The following is a 27,068-nucleotide window of genomic DNA, read 5'->3' on the forward strand; positions in this document are numbered from 1 at the left end:
TATTAGTATAAAACTGTGTAGTAAAAATTGCTTTACAGAATTTTAAATACAGTACCATTTAAATATAACTCTTAAAATATGCTTTATTTGGAATGTGAATGGATAAATACCTTCTGAATAATTTGCCCAAATACTGTATGGAATAAAACAGGTTTGCTGCTCAATTAATAAGAAAACATTAGTCAAAACCTATTTTTCACCTAGCAGTCTTTTTAATAGAGCTTTTCTTGCAGAGAAGCTATTCCATTTCTTCTATTTTACCATGTGTCATGTGTTGAATTATGCCCCTCCAAAAACGACATGATGGAGTTCTAGTCCCCAGTAACTGAGAATGTGACCTTATTTGAAAATGAGATCATTATAGATGTAATTAGGAACTTAAAAGGAAGTCATACTGGAGAAGGGTGGGCCCCTATTTCAATATGGCTGACGTCCTTAAAAGAAGACACCAAAGGAAGGCAGACATTCGGGGAGAGTGCCATGTGACAATGACTGCAGAGCTATAAGGAAAGGAGCCTCAAAGATCCACAGAAAACCACCAGAAGCTCAGGAGAGGGAAAGGGAAGGAGAGATTACCCTACAGGTTTCAGAGGGAGTACAGCCCTGCTGACACCTTGAGTTCAGGCTTTCAAGCTACAGAACTATGAGAATAAATTTCCACAATTTTAAGCTGCCCTTTCTGTGATACATTGTTACAGCAGTCCTAGGAAACTAATATACCTTCCAAGTGAAGAAAATGAGTGAAAGGGGTTAATATACATTGAAGTAACTCTGGAATGGACTAGATTTCCCTACTGTTGGAAAATCAATCAATCTGAAGATATTGCTTCCTATTCTCGTTTCCAGTAGGATTTCCAACTGTTCAAAAAATGAAACTTCACTTCTTTATAATTCATTCCACTTAATTATATATCTCTCTAGAAAACAGAGAAGACTGAACAAAAATATTCACCCTCTACATTGTGCCTCATTATCAATCTCATTTGCCTCTAACTCTTCATTCAACCTGCCTAGGATAAGGTCACTATGCAGAATTTCATGTGCTTTAGTTGTGTCAACATAAAACCTTATTAAGGAGACACTTTCAGTGAGAATTATTTTCTTTTATTGACACAGAGAATCCATCCACCCTTTTAAATCCTGAGATCTAGTTTGTTCTTTCCATGTGTCTTCCCCATCCTCCTTTTCTTGTCGAACCATGGCCAATATTATGGCTATTCTGACGGAACTCTACTCTCTTGTCAGGTGGATTTCCCTGTTCCTCTGATCATATGCCTCGGGATATGAGAGCATAATTCCTATCCAGTCAGTAATGCATCTGCTAATAGAAGTCTGCCCCAGAAAGATGAAGCCACAATGAAGGGAATTTGGAGAGAACAGCAAACATGATTAAGGTTCCTACGATATTAATTTATGAGAGAATCATAGAGCAAACTAAACACTCACAGAAATGTACCTGCTTATGTTGATATACAACAATAAGTAAATAGAACTATGCTTTTATTATTTTGGTATGAAGGCTGTCTTAGTTCAGGTTCCCATGGAAGTGAACCCTCAAGACAAAGATTTGAGGGCATGCATTGATTTGGGAAGCAGCCCTGGCAAAAGGCCAGGGAAGTGACATAAGGAAGTGGAGGCAGCCAATACGAGGGACATCCTCAAGGAGTCACCCTAGGGGTAAGTGAGGCTCAATTCACCTGGAGAACAACAAAAGTCAGTCTAGACCACTTGGTTCAGAGTTATCCACTCAGAGAGGGGTGCAAGGGAGGTGGAAGAGCCACGAACCAACTCCCTTCCGTCATTAATACTCTGGGGCTTCTGGCTGCTTTTCCAGTGGGGAGAACGGGTCCTGTGCCCTTGGAGATCAGGCCACCATGCACTGTAACCACAACTCTGAGGCCCAGGGACATGGGTGGGAGCCCCCAGTGCCTCCTCCAATGGCTTTCCTTAAGTCCTTTATTGATCAGAATTCTTACATGAAGCTTAACTGTAAGCATAATTGTCAAAACCACAGTTTAAAAATAAGCCAATGTGGGCCAAAGCCCTTAACAGAAACCTCATCAAAAAAGATAGTCATATGGCAAATAAGCATATGCAAAGGTGCTCCACATCATATGTCATTAGAGAAATGCAAATTAAAACAATGAGATACCACTACACACCTATTAGCGTGGCCAAAATCCAGAACACTGACAACACCAAATGCTGGTAAGGATGTGCAGCAATAGGAACGCTCAGTCATTGGTGGTGGGAGTGCAAAATGGTGCAGCCACTCTGGAAGACAATGTGGTGGTTTCTTACAAAACAAAACATGTTCTTATTATACGATACAGCAATCGTGCTCCTTGGTGATTACCGAAAGGAGCTGAAAACTTATGTCCACACAAAAACCTGCACATGGATGTTTACAGAAGCTTTATCATAAATGCCAAAACCTGGAAGCAACCAAGATGTCCTTCAGTAGCTGATGAATAAATAAACTGTGGTACAAACAGACAATGAAATATTATTCAGCACTAATAAGAAATGTGCTGAGCTATCCAACCAAGACAAGACATGGAGAAACCCTAAATGAATGTTATAAGTAAAAGAAGCCAAGCTGAAAAGGCTACATACTATATAATTCTAACTCTATGACATTCTGAAAAAGGCAAAACTACAGAGACAGTAAAAAGATCAGTGGTTGCCAAGAGTTGGGAGGGGATAAGGGATGAAGAGGTGGAACATGGAGGATTTTAGGGCAGTGAAACTACTCCATATGACACTACAGTGGTGAATATGTGTCATTATATATTTTTCCAAACCCACAGATGTACAAGACCAAGAGTGAAACCTAATGTCAACTATGGACTCTGGGTGATGATGATGTGTCCATGCAGGTTCGTCATTTGTAACAAAAGTCCCATTTCAAGGGAATGTTGATAGTGGGGGAGGTGTGCATGTGTGGGGTAAGGGAGTACATGGGAAATCAATGTTACTTTCCCCTCAATTTTGTTGTAAACCTAAAACTACTCTAAAAAATATTTTTAAAAATTAAAAAGTTTAAAATGCATTAACACATTACTAGTTTTAAAAAGCAGCTTAATTGAAACGTGTGGAAATCCTTAAAGAGGCAAGTCAGGGTAACGGCTAGCAGGGAATGTGTGAAAACACTCTGTAGTCTGAAATGTATGTAAATTTGAAACTTTACCTCGTTTTTTATTTACTCTTAGAAAGGTAACACAACCTTGAGTTTTGTTTTCTACACCTTCCAAATCCTTCTGCCATCCTCATTTTGTAAATTAATTCTATTAGATTTTAAAAAGTAAAAGTTTGCACACACATTTGATGTTCTAGAATATATTTTGCAGTAATATTTGATTTGTATCCCTTTCATACCAGTGATAAGTACTGACAGTTATTTAGAAAGTTCCCACTTACTTTTGTAACTTTGAAACCTGGTCCCCACACTCCACCTGCCTCGGTTTCTGTAACTGACAGTCACCTGAGAAGTTCTGTGACCCTGGGTAATCCTGGGTGCTCTGGGCATACCTGCAGTTAGAGTCTTGTTTGGCCCAATTGATCCCCTGACATCTAAAGTTTCCCAGTTTCATTTAGAGCTTGGAGCAAAGCAGACTGCTCAGAGTCTCTACTCCTGGACTAAGCACAACCCTTCATACCCATCCTCCAGCACCAGCACTCAGGTTTCCCCTAAATGTATGTCCAAAGTTTAGAACCAATAAGTCAAAGGGGCCATATCTCACTCGAAAATTCCTGCACGAGTAGATTTGAGAAAAGTTTACTATATTGGACCCATGCCCAGAAAACACACTGTCATCCATCTGCATATTACGCTCTCCTCCCTTTACAGGTGTGGATGCTGAGTCTGCTCCCTTAGCACAGTGGCTGATGTGGAAAAGGTGACCAATAAGTACTTACTGACGGACTGATGGACAAATGAAGGAATGAATAAGTGAATAATGAATTCTCAACCAGTGAGTAGGAAAATTTAAAAAGTAAAATAAAAAGGAGAGGTTAAATTTATCCAGTTTTACTACTTTTAAGCAGTGATAAATGTGCAGCCAGTGTATTAATGTTCCAATAAAGAGGGAATAAAGAGTGACAGAAATTTTTCAATACAGAAATGAATGTGCTGGATGATGCATTGTATTGTAGAAAGAGGATGAGGAAAGAAGCACTGGATGGGTAAGGACAGTTATGGACAACATTGGTGAAGAAATGAATGGCCTTGGTTCATTTCTTCATGGAGAACTGACTGGTACTAAGATACAGGGTTGTAAGCAGAATGGTGGGGGGACTTCTGGATCAGAGTAGGGAACTGCTGGAAATGAAACAGAACAGGCTTTATGACTACAAAACACTAAAGTTGAAACTGATCCAGTGTTTAGGAGAAAGTTGGCTATAGTGATCCTTTCATGGAGGACACAGACACTCATGGCCACTCTGGTTGGGTTCTTGAACTAACCCATGGACATGACTGGGATTTCTACCTCTCCATGTGTGGACACACTGATCACAAGACCCAGCCTAATCCTCAGAGAGACGACTGTGATTATCACCAAGTATAGTGGAAAAGTGGTAGGACACTTACCTAACAGAAAAGAAAAACCTAGAGTAAGGAAAAACAATCTGTCATTTGATGAATTCTGAAAAAAAAGTCTTACCACTTGATAGCATAAACATTTTCCCCATAATTATGAATATCATTGTCCATATACTCACTTAACCCCAAATTTGTGAACATTTTATAGCTATGTTAAAATGCATTTGGATTTCTCAGGAAAAAGTATTATTATTTACTTTTTCTAGCCTAACAATGTCTTCAATTTGTCAGCAGCTTGTAGGAACAGCTTAGAAGAGGCACTTAAGCATGTCAACAAGCACAGTACATTTATACCCATTTAAAAACGGTTCAAGATATTAGCTAGTGAAACAAAAGCAGCAGCAGCAGGATTAAAGAATTAATTAAACTTTACAAATAGAGCTACAAGTAGACACGGAGTTGCTGTAAGCATGAAAAACAGTATCTTCAGGACTCACTTGTTTCTAACAAAAAAACTGAATTATCTCCTTAAAGCAAAGTAGAAATAATATCAAGGAATGGGAAGGGAACAAAGAACCATGAGATCTCATAAGAATGAGTAACAGGTACCGTGTAATACATACATGTACAGATATAAACAAGAAATTACTGCATACAGTCAACACTTAGAATAATTTGGCAAAATGAAGGCAGTTTAGCTAGAAACATTGATATTTGAAATTTTAATAAGAAATGTGTTCACATAATTGAGATGTATATGACCTAAATCCATAATTTGTCAAACACAAAACAAAACACAAACCAAAAAACGAATGGATATTTTGTATAGCTTCAATAAAGTTATGGAATAAAATTGCAATAACAGATCTCTCTTAAAATGTGCCTTAAGGCAATAGTATATTGGTATATAGCCCTGCGCTTAAAAATAATCATGGAAGAAGGGTGCCAAACCTGCACTTGCTATCGTTACTAGAATTTCCTTGAACATAGAGGGTAGTGGAATTTATTTACTGCTTCATCTGTGGCTTGAATAGTGCATCCTGATAAAGCATTTCAGGAGCCAACATCCTTCCATCACTCTCGGGAAGTGTTTTGATTACTCTGCTTTATATATCTGTTAACTGGGACATAATAAAAACACTCCTGCCTCATCTCCTCCCTGGAGATGTAAGCAGAGCTGACTCTGCAGACCCTGGGAGCTGTAATTTGGGTCAGGAAGTTGGAGGCATGAGACAGAACTTGGTACTAGGAGAAGACTCTCAAACAAGGTGATGTAATGACCACTTACAAAGAGAAAAGGAAAACAACAACATTCCCTAATTCCCACCATCAGAGCTGACTAACATTACTTAACGTTCTCTAATTATCTGAAGTAACTTATGCAATATAAAGTAATCAATTATCTGATATTGCTACCTGACATAGACTACTAAACATATTGACAACAAAATGTTTCTCAATATTTTCTCCTGGACACAATGCTAATGAACAGTTGCCACTGGGTTGTTCAAAGATGAGCTCATGGAGGCACACCCACTTGCAGCCAGAACAGGGCTCTCTGGGGTACAGCTTGTTCTTGGAGCCCCACAAGAGAGTCCTGAGCTGTGGATGACTCAATTCATACACCCCCTTCATTCTATTTGAATGACTTTGAAACCTTTATTCAAAGTTTGTCATGACACGCTTTGGTTTTTTTCTTGGACAGAAGAGTCTTTTACATGTTGACTTCCCCTCTGTTCTTTTCTCATCTTCTCATGACAATTAAGTTACCACTGCTCTGTACTAAGTCCCTTTTTTTTATTATATTGAATCAAAGTCCTGGATAACACTGACAGGCAATGCATTACCTTTCAACAGCACTGCAAAAGACACGTGCTGAACATTTGTAACAGTAAGGAAAGAAAAACTCAACATTACATGTAATGTATGATGAACACATAATACATAATAACAGATGTTGCTGATGCATTATAATGTTGGGGTTCATTCTCCTCTGCATCTGGCTTGGGGTTTGGATGAGGACCAAGGCATCGCCCAAGCCCCTGCCCACATACCTAACTACATACAGTAACTTGAATAGGGATCAAGGAATTCTCACCACAAAATAAAAGTAGAATTGAGATTTTGACCATAATTGATGGTCAGAACTATAAATGCATGTCCGATGGTCAGGGCTGCACTCCTCTCAAGTATAGCATGTCTTAAAGGACAGCTCACAATAACGGTCATGAGCAAAGAGAAGTCTAGCCTGCTTGTGATGCAAACCATGCCCTACAGGTTTCAGGGGAGCGGGTGATTCCATGTACAGTACATAACTGACAGCAGAGGTGAGTCCACAGTCTGCCCTGTCAAAGTGAGTGTAAGTTGAAATGTATGTGTGAACTCATTTTACTTATTTTTTTAACCTTTTGGAGTTAGGAAACCCAGCTCTAGGTTTCTCTTTTAATGAGTATAAACAGAAGAAGAAATGGTTTTTCTCCTTACTTAAAAAGTGACTTCCGATTGCCACAGTGAAAGAGAGATAAAGAGAAATCTTGGCGTGGGAGTTCCTTGGTGGTCTAGTGGTTAGGATTCGGTACTCTCACTGCAGTGGCCCGTTCAATACCTGGCCAGGGAACATCCCGCAAGCTGTGTGGCGTGGCCAAAGAAATTGAAAAAAGAGAAATCTTGGCATTAAGGCAACAATGATGTGGCAGGAAATCTCGTGTCCAGTGTCAGGACCCACCACAGAATCTGAAATGGTGGACTTCAGGCTTTTCCTACGGATGGTGGACACAACCAATTCACTGGCTGATGGGACACCCTATTTACATCCCAAATACTCTTTAGCTAATCCTTGATGTCACCTTGAAGCTAGCACAAAATGAGACCTAGAAAGAATGGATACAAGTTCTAGAACATTTACTGGAGCTGGAGCATATCCATTTTCTTGAGTGTTTCTTTCCATTTCTCTGCATATGATACTAAGCTCCCTATTCATTAAATTTGGGAAAGTTCAATGATACCAGTTGTACACATTTCCCTGAGGCAGGGATTTTATCATTTGTTATTCTTGGTGCTAAAAAGGACACATTAACTGCATGTATGGAAATACCATCAGGCAGTGGGCAGAAGACTATTAACACCTCACTGGGATTCAGTGCTGTACAAAGCAAGTAAACAAATATTTAATAAGAGACCCTTTTTCAGAACTATAAATGCATGTCCGATGGTCAGGGCTGGACTCCTCTCAAGTATAGCATGTCTTCACATTTAAAAATAATAGATTTGCTGAACTCTAAAGATCAACTTGAATTAGTTAAGCAAAAGCCATAATCATTAGTCACAAGAGAAATTAATTACCAAGTCCCTTTAGTTGCATAATAAACTCAGTGTTTGGAGATTAATTTCTTCTTAACCTGGACTCTGCTCATCTCTTATGAGTCTGAGAGCTCAGCGAAAATCAAATTACTTCTGTGATACCTACCTAATTCAGAGGGTCCCCTGTGCCAGTGAAAACCCTGAAAATCAAGGCGACTCTACTACAGTGATCTTGGTTGTGGGCTTCAGCAGATGGTGTTGGAATCATTTTAACCACGCCTATGTCAGTTGTTTATCACATCTGATTAAATAAAATTAACATGCTCCTGCGTCCTATTTTGCCACAAGCACAGGTACAAGGTAAAGCTAAACTGATAAGGAACATAACTAGTTTAAGATGCCTAGGCACACTGCTAACTGCCCTCTGGTTGTGTGTATTCTTTGCAGCCAAGGAAATTCTGAAGACACACAGAACATAAGACCTGGGTCTGATTGGATCTCCTAAATTTGAGGATTATAACTTTACGCTAATTATACCCAACATTAATGATCTACATAGGTGTCTTTTGTAGACATGATGTTGGGGAAATCATCATGCTTCATTAGACATGGCTATCTGATCTCTGGCAGTGAAGAGATGTATCCTCTAAGGGGGCTCTGAACTGTCATCCTTCCCTTGCTTAATCATTAATATTACGAAGAAAATGTTTATTTACTGCTGCCTGAAAGGAACCTATGTAAGCAATAAAGTTACGGATCCCTAATGTCGAGAAATTATGACTGGACAGGAAAAAAAAAGCTTGTCCTGCCTTTATTCAGTGCTAAAGTCCTGATAATAAAGATTGCCATTTCACTTTTAATCTTCATTTTGCCTCTGCATTGTCCCTGTTATCTCTGCATAAATGCAGTTATTTCAGAATTAGGGGAGGAGAGTAGAGCAAAGTCAGTGGAACTGAAGCTGGTTAAAGAAACAAAAACAAAGAGCTGGATTAGTCTTTTTACTAATTACTTCTGGTTCTTTTATTCCTCTTCAAATGCCAGTTAACTTTCTGCTCTCTTCAGAAGTGACCATTTCTTACACTTCAGATTTTCCAGTTCTTCTTACAGACAGGTATTTTTTAATTTGTTTGTTATTGGTTCTTTTATTATGTGTTAGCTCTACAAAGGTTTCTGGCCTTTGGAAGAGAAGAATGTTACACCCCGGTGTTAGTCACTGCTATGATGGCCTTTATCAAGCAGTCAGAAGGTGCTAGCGCTAATATTTTTAAGACACTGCTTGAAGGTATGTTTCCCAATCACTCCCTTGGGGAGGTAAAAGAGCCTGAGAGTAAATGTCACGATGCATCGTACGCTCAATATTCTATACAGTAAAGTAAAGTGAGACAGGAAGCTCATTATTTAGCAAAAAAATGTGGGAAGTATGAAACTAATTAAGATTCAAATTCATACTTTCAGGCCTATCCTAATTTTTACAGTTTTTAATCAAATGTTTGAATTTTTGTCACACACTTACAAATAAGAAATTGATCAGTGCAGAAGGCATCAGCTGGAAGACTGCAATGGTGCTTCCAGTTCTCCGGAATTATGAGTAAACTTGTGATTCAAACACTGACAGTAGCATTTGATTTGGCTTCAAAAGGTTCTGGTGATGTGACTCTGAAATCAATCCCTTATAAACCCAATTTTCTCTAGATTCCATGGGAAATTTCTGAATGGATTCAACTTTCTAGGGAAAGCATCTGAGTTCTCTGTACAATGGACTTCCTGGAGAACTCTACTCAAAGTTAAAATGGGCTACTGTCTCAGCTTGCATGACATTCACCCACTGGCTCCCAGGCTTCAAAGCAGGTTTGCTCTGAGCACTTCTTGCCTTTCCCCTGCCTGTCCCCCCAGTAAAATATTCCTGTACTTGACAGTGAAGACACTGAAGCTGGAAGTACAGAGCCAGCAGGAAAAACAGGATTTTTGGATAAACCTTGGTGTTCTTCTCAAACATGGTGGAACTTGAATACATCCATTTGAATAACTGTATCATCTCATTCTTTCAGGCCTTGCCCTGTTTTTACATCATCTGCTTCTAAAAATATAACTGAAGATAAATCAGAAATCAATATTATTATACTGTGTTTTAAGTGTGAAAACAGAAGGGTAATAATGGGTCTTGTTTCTAAACCAAGCATAGGGGAGTAACTTGGCAAAGGGAGTAAAATTTAGTGGGTGGGCTGGAGAAATAGGAAAAAATGAAATAAAATGAGCTGCATATGACTGTGGTGGTAGTTTGTGCCAATAACTGATTCATCCCAGTATGCACTTATTATGTCTGAAGTGCTCCTCTGTGCAGGCAGCTTAATGAACACGGAAACCCCCAACCACACAAGCCTTGGAGCGGCAATAAAGAGGCCAGGGACAGGACCATCAGTGGACAAAGGTTCTGGTTTGCACTCACTCTAAAAAAATTATTTGATGAGGGATGTTAATCTCCCTACATAGTTTATAATTAGAATTGCATTACAGTTCCACCTTACTAAGTGTTTTGGAAAGGCTTTCAAATTTAGGTTATGAGTTTTATTATGGGCATATTATTAAATTTGAACTACTGCAACACAGGGCTTAATGTAAATAACTTCCAGGGGATTTGGCTTCTGTCTACCTAGCATGGCGTTCTGCTGTTTCTAATCTAGTGGAAGAGTTTTTGAAGCAATGCAAATTTGCTGTAAGGTTTCACTCCTTTTCTCTGTAATTAAAAATGGGGTAATGTATAGCTTATTTTGTAGACAACAGTAATGAACCCTAATGGGTCCCCAAAGTCGCCAGGCAATCGTGCTAAAATCCTGGGTCCATCCACTCTCCCAACCTCTGGATGATTATTTCAGCACTTATCTTCTCTCCAAATCTCCAACATCCCTACCTCATCCTCTTTCTTAGCTGATGTCTTTGCTTCCTGCCTCCATCTGGAGCAATCCGAAGAAATATCACCCAGATAACCAAGAGCACATCAACTCCTTGGTCTGCACCTGCACCTCTGAATTGTGCCTTCCCACTTACCGTGGGAGAGCTGGCCGTGCCTCTATATAAAGCCAACCCCATCATCTGTGTACCAGCTCATATCTCCTCTTGGCTGCTAGAGGTTATCACCCAGAAGTTCTCCTAACACATCAAAAATGTTATGTATTTATTTTAAATTTATTTTTCTAGTTTATTCCCTTTTAAAAAAATTGTTTCCTTTTCTCTGGCTATTCCTCCACTTTATTACTCTTTTTTTGTGGTAAAACTTCTGCGTGATGTTGTTTCTACTTCTATCTCTCATTTCTTTCCTCCCATTCTCTTTCAAATCCACTTCACTCTGTATTTTTCTGCCCCCTCCCCTCAATTCTATTGAACCTACTGTTGTCCAATTTACCAATGGCCTCTACACTGCTACACTGAATGATAACTGCTCCATTTTCAACTTACTTAGAAAAATGTGAAATAATTGGCCATTTTCTCTTCCTTAAATCATTTTATTTACTTTTATTTACTTAGCTTCCAAGTTACCACAATTTCTTAGCTTTTCTTGGTGGTCGATTTGCATTGAGTCAACTTATCTAAGTTGGAAATATATTTCCTGAAATCCCCTTCCTCATGGTACTGACAGCTTGGGCCACATGAGATATTTTGTGCCAGATTTGGAAGGAAGCAGTAAAGCAGCAGTCATATCCTTTTTATGTTGAGAAGGTCGGTGCAGGAGCACAAGGCACTGCTGTCACTGATCTGCTCACCTGTCGCAAGGGAGCCTGAGGAGAGCCTGTAGCTCCTGTCTCTTACCAGATCTCTTTCAGCCCCTCCTTCAGCACCTAGGAGAGGTCCACACCAGACACAGGAGCAACAGCCATATAGAAATTGTTTAACCAGTTCCCAGGATTAGGTAAAATCAAATCCCCATAACAAATTCCATGTTCTATACCACTTATAGTGGTTCTGCTTCTCTGAGCACACCCTGACTGGCACATCTTCTGACCAACTAATTGTTCATTCTCTGTTCTCTTTTCTGTTTCTTCCTCTTATCACTGACTTCTTAGTGCTGCAGTGTCCCAACTCCATAATTTAGTCCTCTTTTCTTTTCTGTCTATACTCACTTTCTTGGTGACCTCATCCAGTCTCACAACTTTAAATGCATCTATATTCTTAATATATAGACAGATTAGATCTAAATGTAGATCCAGGCCAAGATCCAGATCTAGAGATGGAGCTGGACCTGGAGATGGAGAGACTGAGGTGGAGATCCAGACAGAGATCCAGGCATAGCTCCCTTTATGCTGCTCACATTATTGTGTTTTGCAGATACTGTGTTTTTTACAAATTGAAGATCTGTGGCAACCCTTCCTCAAACAAGTCTATTGGCACCATTTTTTCAACAGCATTTTCTCACTTCATGTTTCTGTGGCATTCTGGTAATTTTGCAATATTTCAAATTCTTTAATTATTATTATATTTGTTATAGTGATCTGTGATCAGTCATCTTTGATGTTACTATTGTAAAAAGACTATGACTAGATGAAGGCTCAGATGATGGTTATGATTTTTTTAGCAATAAAGTTTTCTTAAGAGATGTACATTGTTTTTATACATATAATGTTATTGCACACTTAGACTACAGTGTAGTATAAACATAACTTTTATATGCATTGGGGAAACAAAAAATTCACGTGACTCCCTTTATTGCAGTGGTCTGGAACCAAACCCACAATATCTCCAAGGTATGTCTGTAATTTTTGGAAGTTCAGATTCCAATATCCAATTGCATATTCAACATTTCCACGTGGTTGTCTGATAGACGTGTCAAATGTAATGTTCACAACTAAATGTTTGCCCTGTCCCCTGATAAAATACGCCCTGCTCTATGGTGACGTAAGCCTTCTCCCTTCCAGTTGATGCCAATTCCACTTTTCCAGTTGCTCAGAATAAAACCCTTATACTCGAGCCTGACTTCTCTCCTCTCTCACACTCATGTTCAGTCACGTAGGAAATCTTCTGGCAATGCCTTCCCAGTAAAAGCAAAGCTGGTAAAGTGGCTTAAAAGGCTCTACATGACCCAGCTCCTTGTTTCCTGGCCTTATTTTCTGCTGCTCCCTGCTCCAGCGACACTGACCTCCAGGCTGTTCCTAGAACATCCAGGCACATTCCCCCTCTGGGCTCCCTACTCTAGCAGTTTCCTCTACCTGTAATGCTTCGCTTCATTGTACACTCAGCTAACCCACTCATTTTCAGATCTTGTTCAAGCAACAAAATTTCAATAACACTGATTTTGACTCCCTGTTTAATAATGAAAACTACCCCTCATCCCCTTAGCCCTGTTTTATGTTACTTTTACTCTCAATAGCATTTTCCACTTCTGACATCCCACATAATTTACTTATATATTTATTGTTCTCTGACCTTCCCCACCAACATGAAAGCTCCATTGATCTGGAACCTCTGTCCAGTGAAGTCCAAAAGCCTAGAGCAGAGCCTGGCTTATGATAGTAGGCATTAAACAATTATTTGTTAAAGAAATGAGTGAACACAGGAGGTGAATGTTTCTTTCTCCACAATCACTTCTGAACAATTCTGGCTCAGTATCCTCTGAGACTAAATGTACAGGCGTCAGGTCATTTCTAATGGTGCCTGTCTTCTTTCCCGTCTACACCCTCGCCCTCAGTCCTCCTTTTCAATGCCATGCCTCCCAACCTTCCCCGTCCCCACCTATGCACTGCACACCTTTGTGATCCTAGTATCGCCATCGACCTGGCAGCACGTGGTCTCCACTGTAGCAGTACTACTGAGCATCTCAACACTGTGACTTTTAACCTGTCTTCCTTTTCATTATTAAATTAGGTCAATAGATAATGTCTCATCATATGCTGGGTGCCCTGGGAAACTGAACAATAAGCAGGCAGCAGTCTCTACCCTTTATTAAATGGAAAATCATTTATTGATTCAAATAAAATGAGTAATCCATCTGTCATACCTATGGGAATCATTGAGGAAAAGTGGTTATTAATAATATTTTAGAACTTTTTGAATCTTACTGTCTTTTGTTATTCAAGAAAGGCCCACAGGGCCTCCAGAATATTCATGGTATCCACCGAACTTTCTGGGATTGGGGGGGGTGGGGGTGGGAATGCAGTCTTACTTTAAAAAAAATCCATAAATGGATACTGGCATTCTGTGTGGGTTACATAGTTTTTAACAGATTGATGCTTTAATTATAGAAATAGTTATCTTGTGTTTTTAATACATGTAGACTAACATCCCTCAAAATTCCATAGCAGGATCATAAATTTGATTTTGGCAATCTTAAGAATATTCCTTTTACTCATTATTACTTAATAACTCTAGTTAGCTTTTTCTTAATTTCTTATCCATGTTCTGTTTTATCATACCCCCAAGAACAGAACCACATTTAAATAGTTTCCATTGTATTTTGAACAGTATAGTAATATTATTTAGATTAACCTTGAAAACTCTTCAAATTTAAGAAAAATGTTCATCATTCTGAAAGCAATTTAAGACTATCTAACGGCAATGCATACTGAAAGAACACCTGAAAAGGTGCCTGTGGTATACAACACTCATGGGTGAAGAAGCTAGTCATAAAAGAACAATCTTCAATGCACTATTGTACTTTTTTAAAAAGATGCAATTTTTGTAATTATAAAAATAATAAAGATAATATATTTAATTCATCTATGAATACTAATCAGATATTTCAATCTTTATCCTGTTTAATTTGAACATTCATTTTCTGTTTTTTAGTTTATTTTTGTACTAAAGTAGTGTATGTTGTACTTTAACAAAATATTATGAAGTAATTTATTTATACTTCATCTTCTTACAACCAATCTTCAATTTTACATATAGAAATTTATGATTGTAGAACGTATGGCCAGTTGTCCAAAGAAAGAACAAGATTTATCAATCTGCACCTTTACGGCCATTCCTTCCCCCACTTCTAAAAGTTGTATTTACCGGAAAGATACTCAGAAAAATAATATATATAAATAAATTATATATTACTGTAGTGTCTTCTCCTATGAGTACTAATTTTTTTAGTATTATGCTATCTATTAGGATAAGAAAGAGTGATTGATTTCACAACATTCCCCAGACTTAAATTCTTTCAAAATGTTACATGTTAGATTGTTATCAATAAAAAGAACTTATAGAATTAAGTGAAATTTTCCCAAACATAACATGAGTCTTCTTTATTACAAAGCATTTCCTTCAATACAGTGGAAGCTTACAATTATTTTAGAGAAAATCACATGCAGATTTGATTACAATAAGTCACAATACTTCATTATTCCATCAATTGAGTCCCATAGTCAGATAAACTATGTGTGATAAAGTAAAGGTACCCTTTTCTGAAATAAAATCAGTGGTTGCCAGGAGATGCTTTGCTTGCTCACAAAGAAAGTCTAATCATATCTTCAGTCTCATTAGTAATAAATGTCGTTATTAGTTCAAATAACTTCAAACCTGTGTTTCAAATATTTTCAGGGTTTCTAATTTCCTCTTCTCTGGCTGGTGCTTCAAGTATATCTACAGGACTTTTATTGGGTACTTAAAATGAATAGTAGACTCTTGGAGAGCCAACTGCTACTCCATTCCAACAGGAAAGGGAAAAACAATAACTATTTCAATTCTCAGTGAGGACCAAAGAGCACTTCTCTTTAAATGGAAACAATCCCCACTCCACCGTGTAAAGCAAGTTATGCCGACTGGTTTTCCTCGAAAATTCTGCAGCTTAGCCTCTGGCAAAAAAGTCAATGCGTCCTTGGGCTTTCCATTGTTTTCCTACTCAATGACATTTTCCTAGCATAATCCTCATAGATATCTGAAAGAATCAACCTGCCTTCATGGAGATTTCCACCCCACGCCCTCCTTTATTGAGTTTTAGAACAAAGAGCACTAGACCAAGAAATTCTGTGCCATAGTCCTCACTCCACCACTGGCCAGATCTTGAGCAAACCCAATCAAACATGCATGGTGGGTTTCACAATAAGATAGTCTTCTTATCTACAAATTAAAAATCATACTTTTGTTACCACCTTTTAACTCGTATTTTGGAAATAATATTTATATATAAAGTTTAAAAATCAAATTGTACTAAAGGATTATTAATAAAACAGACTTTGGTTTACTGCCCACTATACAACTCCCCACCCCCAGTATAACCCAACACAACTCTTTTAACTATATAATATTTAGACTCTTTCCTTTTTTCTTTGCTCTGGAGGTTGCCTCCATATTTCTAGATAATCAGGAGACTGCTATTTCTTGATTACCTGCTTTTAACATTATAGCTTTGTCATTGTGTATGATGATCTAGTTTATTCATACTCCCCACTGCCTCCCCACATGTCCACTCTCTCAGTATAGTCTAATAGCTGTTGATTACTTTGGTGATTTTAATGGTTTATACCAAAACTACTACTTGTATGTCTTTCTTTTCTCTCTTCAAATTTGGAGTCTATATCTTGATTCTCATTTTGTAAAATAAGAATATGAGTGTTCCCTAAACTGCATTCATCTCTCTTCTCTCCTTTACCTTTATGATCAGTACTTTTACAATGTTGAGTTTGGTAACATTTACATTACAATCTTAAACCTCATTATCTCCAGTTTTATCTGTCCTTTGATTCTAATTGCTGAAAATGCGTTACGTGTAAGTATTGTTTACAGTTTAGAATAATGATTAAATAATCTCCTAGGATGAAATTTCTTTTTTTGAAAAACTTTCTTAAATGTTCCTTGACTTTCAAATTGACATGCTTTTCTTTCTTAAGAATTCCCTTTCACTTTTTACTTTTTTCATATACTTAACTTCTTTGGACCTCTCCATCATACTGTCTGGTCTCTGGAATTTTCTCTCTACAAAGACAGCCTTTTACTGCTCCCCTCCTTCCTTTGCTCCAACAGAAAAGAGTTCGTCTCTGTCTGCAGAGCTGTCATCTGAGTTGGAACCATTAATTCTTAGATCCCAGTCTCTGCTTCCAAATCTAACATGCTTTTAGACACTCTGCTCTTCATATTTTAAGTGGGGTCTAAAAGTATCAGAACCATTTTCTGAAAATATTTTGATGAAATTGTTTCATTTTAAACAATCACTCAGTATTGCTATGGGAAGGGGAATACCAACCAGTTTGCTCTTCATTTCTAGTTAAGGTGATCTCATTTTTAATTGTGGGGATTTTTATGATCTTTTCTTTATCCTTTTAGTTCTAAAAGTTCACAACACTGGGGTAGTGTGGGTCTTTTTTTAAAAAATCTTGTTTAGCACTCATTATGTCCTTTCTCTTAGAATATTCATGATCTCTGAGGACTCTCTTCTGATAACTTTCCCTTTATTTTCTCTATGGTCTCTTTCTTGAAATCCTATCACTCAAATGTTGGACCCCCTGAACTGATTTTTCTCTTAACTTTTCTCTCACATATATTGAACATTGTATTTAGTTTTATATTTTCTAAGACTGCCTCAAATCTATTTTCCAAGATTTTTTTTATATTTCATCAATCACATTTTTATCTTGTAAAAAATTCTTTATCCTTTTCTAGTTATTATTTTTAAAATACAGTTCCTCTTTTAAGGATATAGTATCTTCTTGCAACCCTCTGAGTATAGAAATTAGAAGGTTTTGTTCCTTTGTTTTGTCTATGAACAATTTTGTCTCTTTAACCTGAATTTTAAATTTTATGTTAAAGATGTCCTCAAGCATGTTAGTACTGGATCTTTCATTTATATTTTAAGATGAGGCAATAGGAAGCCTGACTGGTGACTCTGTGCATATCGAGTGAACTATTTCTGGAGCAAACCATTTGTGGAGGTTGCCACCCCCTATTCCAGACTGTGGCTTGGTTCTAAAACATTGACACCCCCTCTAACTTCTTTGCATGGTTCATCCCAGACACTGTGATCAATATCTAGTTAATAAACCTCCACTGTGTTGCTGGGGTTGGAACGCTAGGTGTGAATGTTTTGCTGGCAGCATACTGTTTGTAAAGTTGAAACAGGGAAATGGAAAGGTTGCCAATCATAAGTAACCTCCCTCCACACCATATCTCACTTTGACCTTGCAATTTCAGAGGTCAGGCCTCCATGCCATTCTTCTGGGGGTCAGCTCCCTCCTACACTCTGCCTGAACATGTATTTAGCTGTAGCTTATGCAACTTCATTTTGCCAGTCAATGCTGAAACATTAAGTTTCTTTAATTCAGAAATTTGTTGAAATATTCTGTATGTTTATGGTCTCCCTGCAGTTTGCAGCCTAGCAGTGAGTTTCATACACCATTGTTTTGTCATTCGTAGACAATGATTTAAGCAGAGTCACATAATGAAAAGTATATAAAGACATGTTCCCTTTTTTCCACCTTGAAACAGACAATTACTACCTACTGTAGAAAGCTGTTATAGTGATTAGTTCAACTGAGAGGCTTCATAAATAATAAAATAGTTATTATTTCAAAATAGGTTCTTATACTTCTTCTTTTTAGATTTTCTCTTTTGAGTCATTAGAGGTATCTCTTTTTATGTATCTATTTATAAATATTTAGGCAATTGTGTTATACCATTTAAAGAATAAACATTTCCAGGGAAAAATGATGAATTTTATTTTAGCTTTTGTCATATATACATCATATACCTCTTAGATAGATATATATAACAGATAACTGTTCTGATATCAGTGCAACTTTTTTCCTGCAAATTACAATTGGGTTAATCTTTTGTTTTTCAAATATTAATTAATCCCATCATTCTAAAAAGCATACTAGTAGAACAGCATTCAAAGATGAACAAGAGAGACTTCCCTGGTGGCGCAGTGGTTAAGAATCCGCCTGCCAATGAAGGGGACATGGGTTCGATCCCTGGTCTGGGAAGATCCCACATGCCACAGAGCAACTAAGCCCGGGCACCACAACTACTGAGCCTGCGCTCTAGAGCCCACGAGTCACAACTACCGAGCCCGTGAGCCACAACTACTGAAGCCCGAGTGCCTAGAGCCCGTACTCTGCAACAAGATAAGCCACTTGCGATGAGAAGCCCACGCACCGCAAAGAAGAGTAGTCCCTGCTCGCCACAACTAGACAAAGCCCACGTGCAGCAATGAAGACCCAATGCAGCCAAAAAATAAAAGTAAATAAAATTTTTTAAAAAACCAAAAAAACAAAGATGAACAAGAAGCTCAGATTCTAGTTAACTGGGTTAACATCGTTACTTTTTAGTAGATAATTTTAAGTAAATGTCAGTTGTACAAGGTTCTAGTTTAAATCTATCAAACAAGGATTCATTGTCTAACACATTTTGTGCTATAGATTTATGCAGGGTTGATTTTATCAGACTCTAAAAGTCCATGACCACATTTTGTTATTCATTCATTTATTCACTCATTCATTCATTCATTTATATTTTTGATTTGCAATGTCTATCATGGTGCCTTGAATTTAATAGGAACTCAATAAATATGTATTTGTTGAAGAAAGGAGATTTGGAAAACTATACAGACCTCATGATATAATTACATGACCCTTTATAATATTTCAGATAACCCTTCAGAATATTCTTGGGTATGAAATTATCCTAAATAAACTCAAGATAAAGTTAGTCCTCTAGTTTGACACTGAAACATCAAATAAAAATGTAAATATCTCACCTGGAAGAAAAAAGAAAAATGAAAGTAAAATATACCATTCAGCCACACAACAGGTCAGAATAATTATCAGATTGTCTAGACATCTAAAATTGAGCATGCCCTCTGACGAGGGGACAAATGAGGGGCAGAGAGGTGTACTGGAAGTTAGGAAAGTTCCAGAAAATGGCAGTGCAGTGGGAGATCTCAAACAGCCATGACAGTGGATCAAGAACATACCTTGGTAGAGGGAAAAGTATTGTAAGAGAGAATATTTTAAAATATTCAAAAGTGCTTTTCTCTTTATTCCCTAGAGATAATTATAGTTTCTCTAAATAAATGTTGGAGTTAGACTATAATTGGCTTTTCATGGGTCAATCTTGACTCAATATAAATGTTGGTAAGAAAGCTGTTTTTTTTTTTTCTCAAGTGCTTTAAATGTACAAAAAGAAGCCCCTGCAAGGTTGCTATGCATAATCCTCTCTATGAAGCACAGTGGGAATCAAAAATCTAAAAATGAGAAGATCCCAATAAATTTAATGTCTGTTAAGATAGATATGAATGTGGCATATATAAATCAGTTTGAATGAAAGCTAACATAGTTGACTCTTAGTAAATATGAAGTAATTGAGGATTTACAAAATTTGGCCTGTTAGTTCTTATGTGAAATAGTCTTACATTAAAAAAAACTGACAGCATTTGTTACACATAAATCCCCACTTCAATTAATCATATTTTTAAACAGATTAACAGCAACTAGCATTTAAATAGAAAATAGTTAACATAATCCTTACTGTTATATTCCTATTTGTTTCCTTAAAATTCTCTTTAAATTTCTTATCAATTAAACTACGTTTATATGAGTTTTTACAACATTGTGGAAACTGTAAAGATGGCTTCAAATTTTTATAGAATATTAATGAAAACTCTTTCAGAGTGACTAATGACAGAAACAATAAAATATACAAAAGTGAATCTTCAGATTTCAAAATGAAACAAAAGAACCATCAAACCAAAGCATTTACAAATTAAGAAAAAATATCAGGAGAATTTTAGCACAATGCCAGTAGTAACTAGAAGACAAAGGAAACTTTGCTTCAAAATCTCATTATCAGGGGTTCCATCTCCAGAACGGCAGTGTAAGGAGATCTGTGGGTCTGATGCCTTAGAAAAGCAACCATATCTAGTAACTAGTAAGAAATGAACAACACAATCAACATAGGATCTAACTGACATTACCCAACACTTCATTCCACTTGAACAAGCTCTTCATTCAGAGCTTGTTCAAGCACCCATGTAACAAACACTAAGACAGATTATATTTTGATTCACAAAACCAAGCTCAAATATTTAAAACATTAAAATTATACAGGGCATGCTTTGTGACATCAATGAAGTCAAATGAGAATTAATAACAGAAAGAAAATAGGAAATTCTACAATCACTTTACTATTAAACAGTGTACTTCTGTATAATCCAAAAGTCAAAAAAGAAGTGCCAAAAATTATAAAAATACTTAGAACTAAACAAAAATGAAAATTCAAAATAAAAACATGTGGAAGTCATCTAAAACAATTTTGAGAGGGAAATTTATAGGAGTAAATGTTTGCCATAAAATATCAGAGGTCTTAAATCAATAATCTAACTCAGGAAACTAGAAAAATATATAGCAGAATTCCCATAATGAAAGAAGAAAAGAAAAATTCACAAAGAGTAGAAATCAGCTAAAATTAAAATAGGTAAACAATTGAGAAAAATCAACAAAAAGCATTGTTCATCAAAAGAAATCAGTAAGTTGATAACTCTCCATCAAGATTAGCAAAGATAAAATGAAAGAAGACACGTAACTAACTACAGGAATGAAATTCAGACTATCACAACGGCTCCTGTAGCAAAGTAAAAGAAATATAAGGGAATATTGCAAACAAATTTATGTTCATAAATATGACAACCTTGGGAAAAAAATGGATCAATTCCTAGAGAAACAGGCTACAAAATCTCAACAAAGATGAATGAGGTAACCAAACTAAACTAGTACTATAACTATTAAAGAAACTGAATTTGTAATTTTAAACCCCTGAAAAACAAAAACCAAGGCCAAAAAAACAAAACAAAAAATCCACTCCACAGACAGATGATTTCACTGGAAAATTCTACCAAACATTTAAAATAAAAACCAAATTTACACAATTTCTTCCAGAAAATTGAGCAGGAAGGCTACTTCCTTTATGAAGTTAAGTATTACTATAATGCCAAAACCAGACAAAGACAATAATACAGGAAAAAAAGGAAGACAGAGTAGAAGAAATACAGACTAGTATCTCTCATGAACTTTGATGCAAAAATCCTCAACGAAATATTAGCAAATGAAATCAGCAATGCATGAAAAGAATTATTTATTATGTTCAAGTGGATTTTATTTTAGATATGTAAGGCTGGTTCAATGTTAAAAATTAATCAAAGTAATCCAGCATACTTATGAGCTAAAAGAGATCAATCATATGATCATATAATTGACCCAGAACAAAACATTTGACAAAATGCAAAACCTATTATGATTGAAAAAATCTTTAATTTATATGAAATATACTGATTCCTTGAAAAACATGATCTTACAAAAACTCACTCAAGGAGAAACGGATAATATGAATAAGTCATATTAAACTGCATCTTCCTTATATTGCTTGTGAGAATGTAAAATGATACAGCTCCTCTGGAAAAGGACGTGACAGTTTCTTACAAACTAAACATGAGCTTACTGTACACTTCAGAAATTACACTGCAGGACATTTATACCAGAAAAATGAAAACTTATTTTCACAAAAAAAATCTGCACATCACACAAATGTTCATAGCAGCTTTCTTTGTAATAGCTTCAAACTGGAAACAACCCAAATGTCCTACTATGGTTGAATGGTTAACCAAACTGTTTACAGTTTTTAGTAAACAACTCTTGTGCATCCATATGATGGAATACTACTTAAGGTTAACAAGGAGAAGGCTCTTGACACAAGCAACAACTTGAGTGGATCTCAAAGAAATTAAACTGCATGAAAAAGGCCATCTCAAAATGTCATATACTGAATAAATCTATATAGCAACACAGCAGTGACAAAGTTTTAGAATGGGTAATTAGTGGTTGCTATGATTTAGAGAGGGAGCAGGTGGGGAGGTGGCCATGTCTGTGAAAAAGTGGCACAGGGAACCTGTGATGGAGCCATTCTTGTGTCCTTGTGTTGTGTGGTGCTCACACAGATCCACACATACCATCAAATTACACAGGAACTAAACACACGCATGACTAAAACTGGTAGATTGAATAGGGTGTATGTATTATACCAAATTTATTTTCCTTATTGTGATACTAAGCTATAGTTATGGGAGATGTTATCATTGGGGCAACTGGGTGAAGGATATAAGGGGGTCCTTATGTGTTATTTCTTACAGCTCCATGTGAATCTGTTATTACTTTAAGCCAAACAGTTAAAAATACGGTTACATACTATGAAATTAATTACAGAATGGTCTCTCAATAGCTAGACAGATGATAAATACATGATAAATAGAATATATTACATTTATTTATATATAGTACATTATATATTACTTTATGTATTCTGTATTATATTGTATATCATACTACATATAATATATATCACCTATCTATATTTATAAAATAGAAAGAAGTAAAATTAAGAAAAACTGTAAGAAAAAAAATGACATGCTCTCTAATGCTATTTAGGTTTTGTTTCTCAAATTACATCTCAGTGACTTTGCCCCAGAATGATCTGTTGTGAAAATATTATAAGATGCCTCCAAAAGTCAGACTCCCACATGCCCCACTAAACTATTTGCTATTTGAAATGTCACTTAAGATCCTTCTGGCAAACCTTTTCTACTTTATTTTTCAGAAGCAACATGACCTAAATAATGGCAGTTGCTACACTACAGCGTACCTGTAAGCCTGAGGTGGGTCATTGGAAGTCAAGCATCTCAGGTGTTCTCCCTCTGCAGAAATCAACAACCTACAAGAATCTGTAGGTTAATTTTATTAAGTTACTGTCTCAGCACTAATAATCAACTTGGTTATTTAGGCTATACAGATTTTTTTCAGTACCCTAAAGCACTAAATAAATGCTTCTCTTATCACTGTGCTGCCCCTGATAAGCAATTGGAGGACTACGGTTTCTATCCAGAGTGACACAGACATCTCTTCAAGCAGATGCTCTGCCATGCAGAATGCACTTTAAACATTTTGAGGTTCCATTCTGTTCTTGCCTATTTACAGGTGCTCTGCCTTCTGTAGCAAGAACATTTTTCATCAGGCACAAACAATCCAAACAGTGTATCGAAACTACATAAGGATTTATACAGTGGGTGTGTGAAAATTAAAATGAGATATGATGTGGTGCCCTAACAATTTTAACAGCAAATGCTTAAATTAAGCATTAGGAAAAATGTGTAATATTTGGAACTTAAAAAGCCCTAGGGGATCTCACAGAGCCTTTGTCTTCAAAATCATTCAAGCCTGAATCAACAGGTAAAACTACTTTGGAGAAAAGGTGAGAGAGGTAGAAGCTGATGCTGTCTACCCTTTGAAGAGAACCCCATCTGGGCCACAGATGCACTCTTTGTGGAGGTTATGGAACTGGTCCCCTCCTTGCACTCTTTTTTTACATCTTTATTGGAGTATAATTGCTTTACAATCGTGTGCTAGTTTCTGCTTTATAACAAAGTGAATCAGTTATACATATACATATGTTCCCATATCTCTTCCCTCTTGGGTCTCCCTCCCTCCCACCCTCCCTATCCCACCCCTCCAGGTGGTCACAAAGCATCGAGCTGATCTCCCTGTGCTATGCGGCTGCTTCCCACTAGCTATCTATTTTACATTTGGTAGTGTATATATGTCCATGCCACTCTCTTGCTTTGTCACAGCTAACCCGTCCCCCTCCCCATAACCTCAAGTCCATTCTCTAGTAGGTCTGTGTCTTTATTCCTGTCTTACCCCTAGGTTCTTCATGACATTTTTTTTCTTAAATTCCATATATATGTGTTAGCATACGGTATTTGTCTTTCTCTTTCTGACTTACTTCACTCTGTATGACAGACTCTAGGTCAATCCACCTCATTACAAATAGCTCAATTTCATTTCTTTTTATGGCTGAGTAATATTCCATTGTATATATGTGCCACATCTTCTTTATCCATTCATCCGATGATGGACACTTAGGTTGTTTCCATCTCCTGGCTATTGTAAATAGAGCTGCAATGAACATTTTGGTACGTGACTCTTTTTGAATTATGGTTTTCTCAGGGTATATGCCCAGTAGTGGGACTGATGGGTCATATGGTAGTTCTATTTGTAGTTTTTTAAGGAACCTCCATACTGGTCTCCATAGTGGCTGTACCAATTCACATTCCCACCAGCAGTGCAAGAGTGTTCCCTTTTCTCCACACCCTCTCCAGCATTTATTGCTTCTAGATTTTTTGATGATGGCCATTCTGACTGCTGTGAGATGATATCTCATTGTAGTTTTGATTTGCATTTCTCTAATGATTAATGATGTTGAGCATTCTTTCATGTGTTGGCAGTCTGTATATCTTCTTTGGAGAAATGTCTATTTAGGTTTTCTGCCCATTTTTGGATTGGGTTGTTTTTCTGTTATTGAGCTGCATGAGCTGCTTATAAATTTTGGAGATTAATCCTTTGTCAGTTGCTTCATTTGCAAATATTTTCCCCCATTCTGAGGGTTGTCTTTTCGTCTTGTTTATGGTTTCCTTTGCTGTGCCAAAGCTTTTAAGTTTCATTAGGTCCCATTTGTTTATTTTTGTTTTTATTTCCATTTCTCTAGGAGGTGGGTCAAAAAGGATCTTGCTGTGATTTATGTCATAGAGTGCTCTACCTATGTTTTCCTCTAAGAGTTTGATAGTTTCTGGCCTTACATTTAGGTCTTTAATCCATTTTGAGCTTATTTTTGTGTATGGTGTTAGGGAGTGATCTAATCTCATACTTTTACATGTACCTGTCCATTTTTCCCAGCATCTTTTTTTTTTTTTTTTTTTTGGTATGCGGGCCTCTCACTGTGTGGCCTCTCCCCTTGCGGAGCACAGGCTCCGGACGCGCAGGCTCAGCGGCCACAGCTCATGGGCCCAGCCGCTCCGCGGCATGTGGGATCTTCCCGGATCGGGGCACGAACCCATGTCCCCTGCATTGGCAGGTGGACTCTCAACCACTCTGCCACCAGGGAAGCCCCCAGCACCACTTACTGAAGAGGCTGTCCCTTCTCCACTGTACATTCCTGCCTCCTTTATCAAAGATAAGGTGACCATATGTGCGTGGGTTTATCTCTGGGCTTTCTATCCTGTTCCATTGATCTGTCTTTCTGTTTTTGTACCAGTACCATACTGTCTTAATTACTGTAGCTTTGTAGTATACTCTGAAGTCAGGTAGCCTGATTCCTCCAGCTCTGTTTTTCATTCTCAATATTGCTTCGGCTATTGGGGTCTTTTGTGTTTCCATACAAATTGTGAAATTTTTTGTTCTAGTTCTGTGAAAAATGCCAGTGGTAGTATAATAGGGATTGCATTGAATCTGTAGATTGCTTTGGGTAGTAGAGTCATTTTCACAATGTTGCTTCTTCCAATCCAAGAACATGGTATATCTCTCCATCTATTTGTATCATCTTTAATTTCTTTCATCAGTGTCTTATAATTTTCTGCATACAGGTCTTTTATCTCCTTAGGTAGGTTTATTCCTAGATATTTTATTCTTTTTGTTGCAAAGGTAAATGGGAGTGTTTTCCTGATTTCACTTTCAGATTTTTCATCATTAGTATATAGGAATGCCAGAGATTTCTGTGCATTAATTTTGTATCCTGCTACTTTAGCAAATTCATTGATTAGCTCTAGTAGTTTTCTGGTAGCATCTTTAGGATTCTCTATGTATAGTATCTGTCATCTGCAAACAATGACAGCTTTCCTTGCACTCTTAAATTCTGCCAAGGTAACAGAATTCATGACGATTTGTAGAGTTTGCTTTGTGATGACCAAGAAACTCTGGCCTCTCCTTAAAAGGTCATCCAAAAAAGCACAGGATTCTTCTAAAAGTTGATGTCATGTGGTTGATATATAGACAGTTAGATCTAAAAGATGAACATAGGGCTTCCCTGGTGGCGCAGTGGTTGAGAGTCCGCCTGCTGATGCAGGGGACACGGGTTTGTGCCCCGGTCCGGGAAGATACCACATGTCGCGGAGCGGCTGGGCCCGTGAGCCATGGCCACTGAGCCTGCGCGTCCGGAGCCTGTGCTCCGCAATGGGAGAGGCCACAACAGTGAGAGGCCCACATACCGCAAAAAAAAAAAAAAAAAAAAAAAGATGAACATAAAAAAAAACCCCCACACATTTCCAAGCAGTCAATTAAGACTCTCAAAATTGTGGAGGTGGAGATATTTTTTTCATTGCAGGCCCTCTTACAAGTATTTTGAAGAGAGGTCATATATTAACTCCCATAGGGGCACAAGCCACTGTGGCAAATACTAGAAATAAAAAGAGATAAGAAATGCAGCCTCAGCCCTCCAA

The sequence above is a fragment of the Globicephala melas genome, chromosome 2 (assembly GCF_963455315.2).
Source record: "Globicephala melas chromosome 2, mGloMel1.2, whole genome shotgun sequence".
Taxonomy (NCBI): Eukaryota; Metazoa; Chordata; class Mammalia; order Artiodactyla; family Delphinidae; genus Globicephala; species Globicephala melas.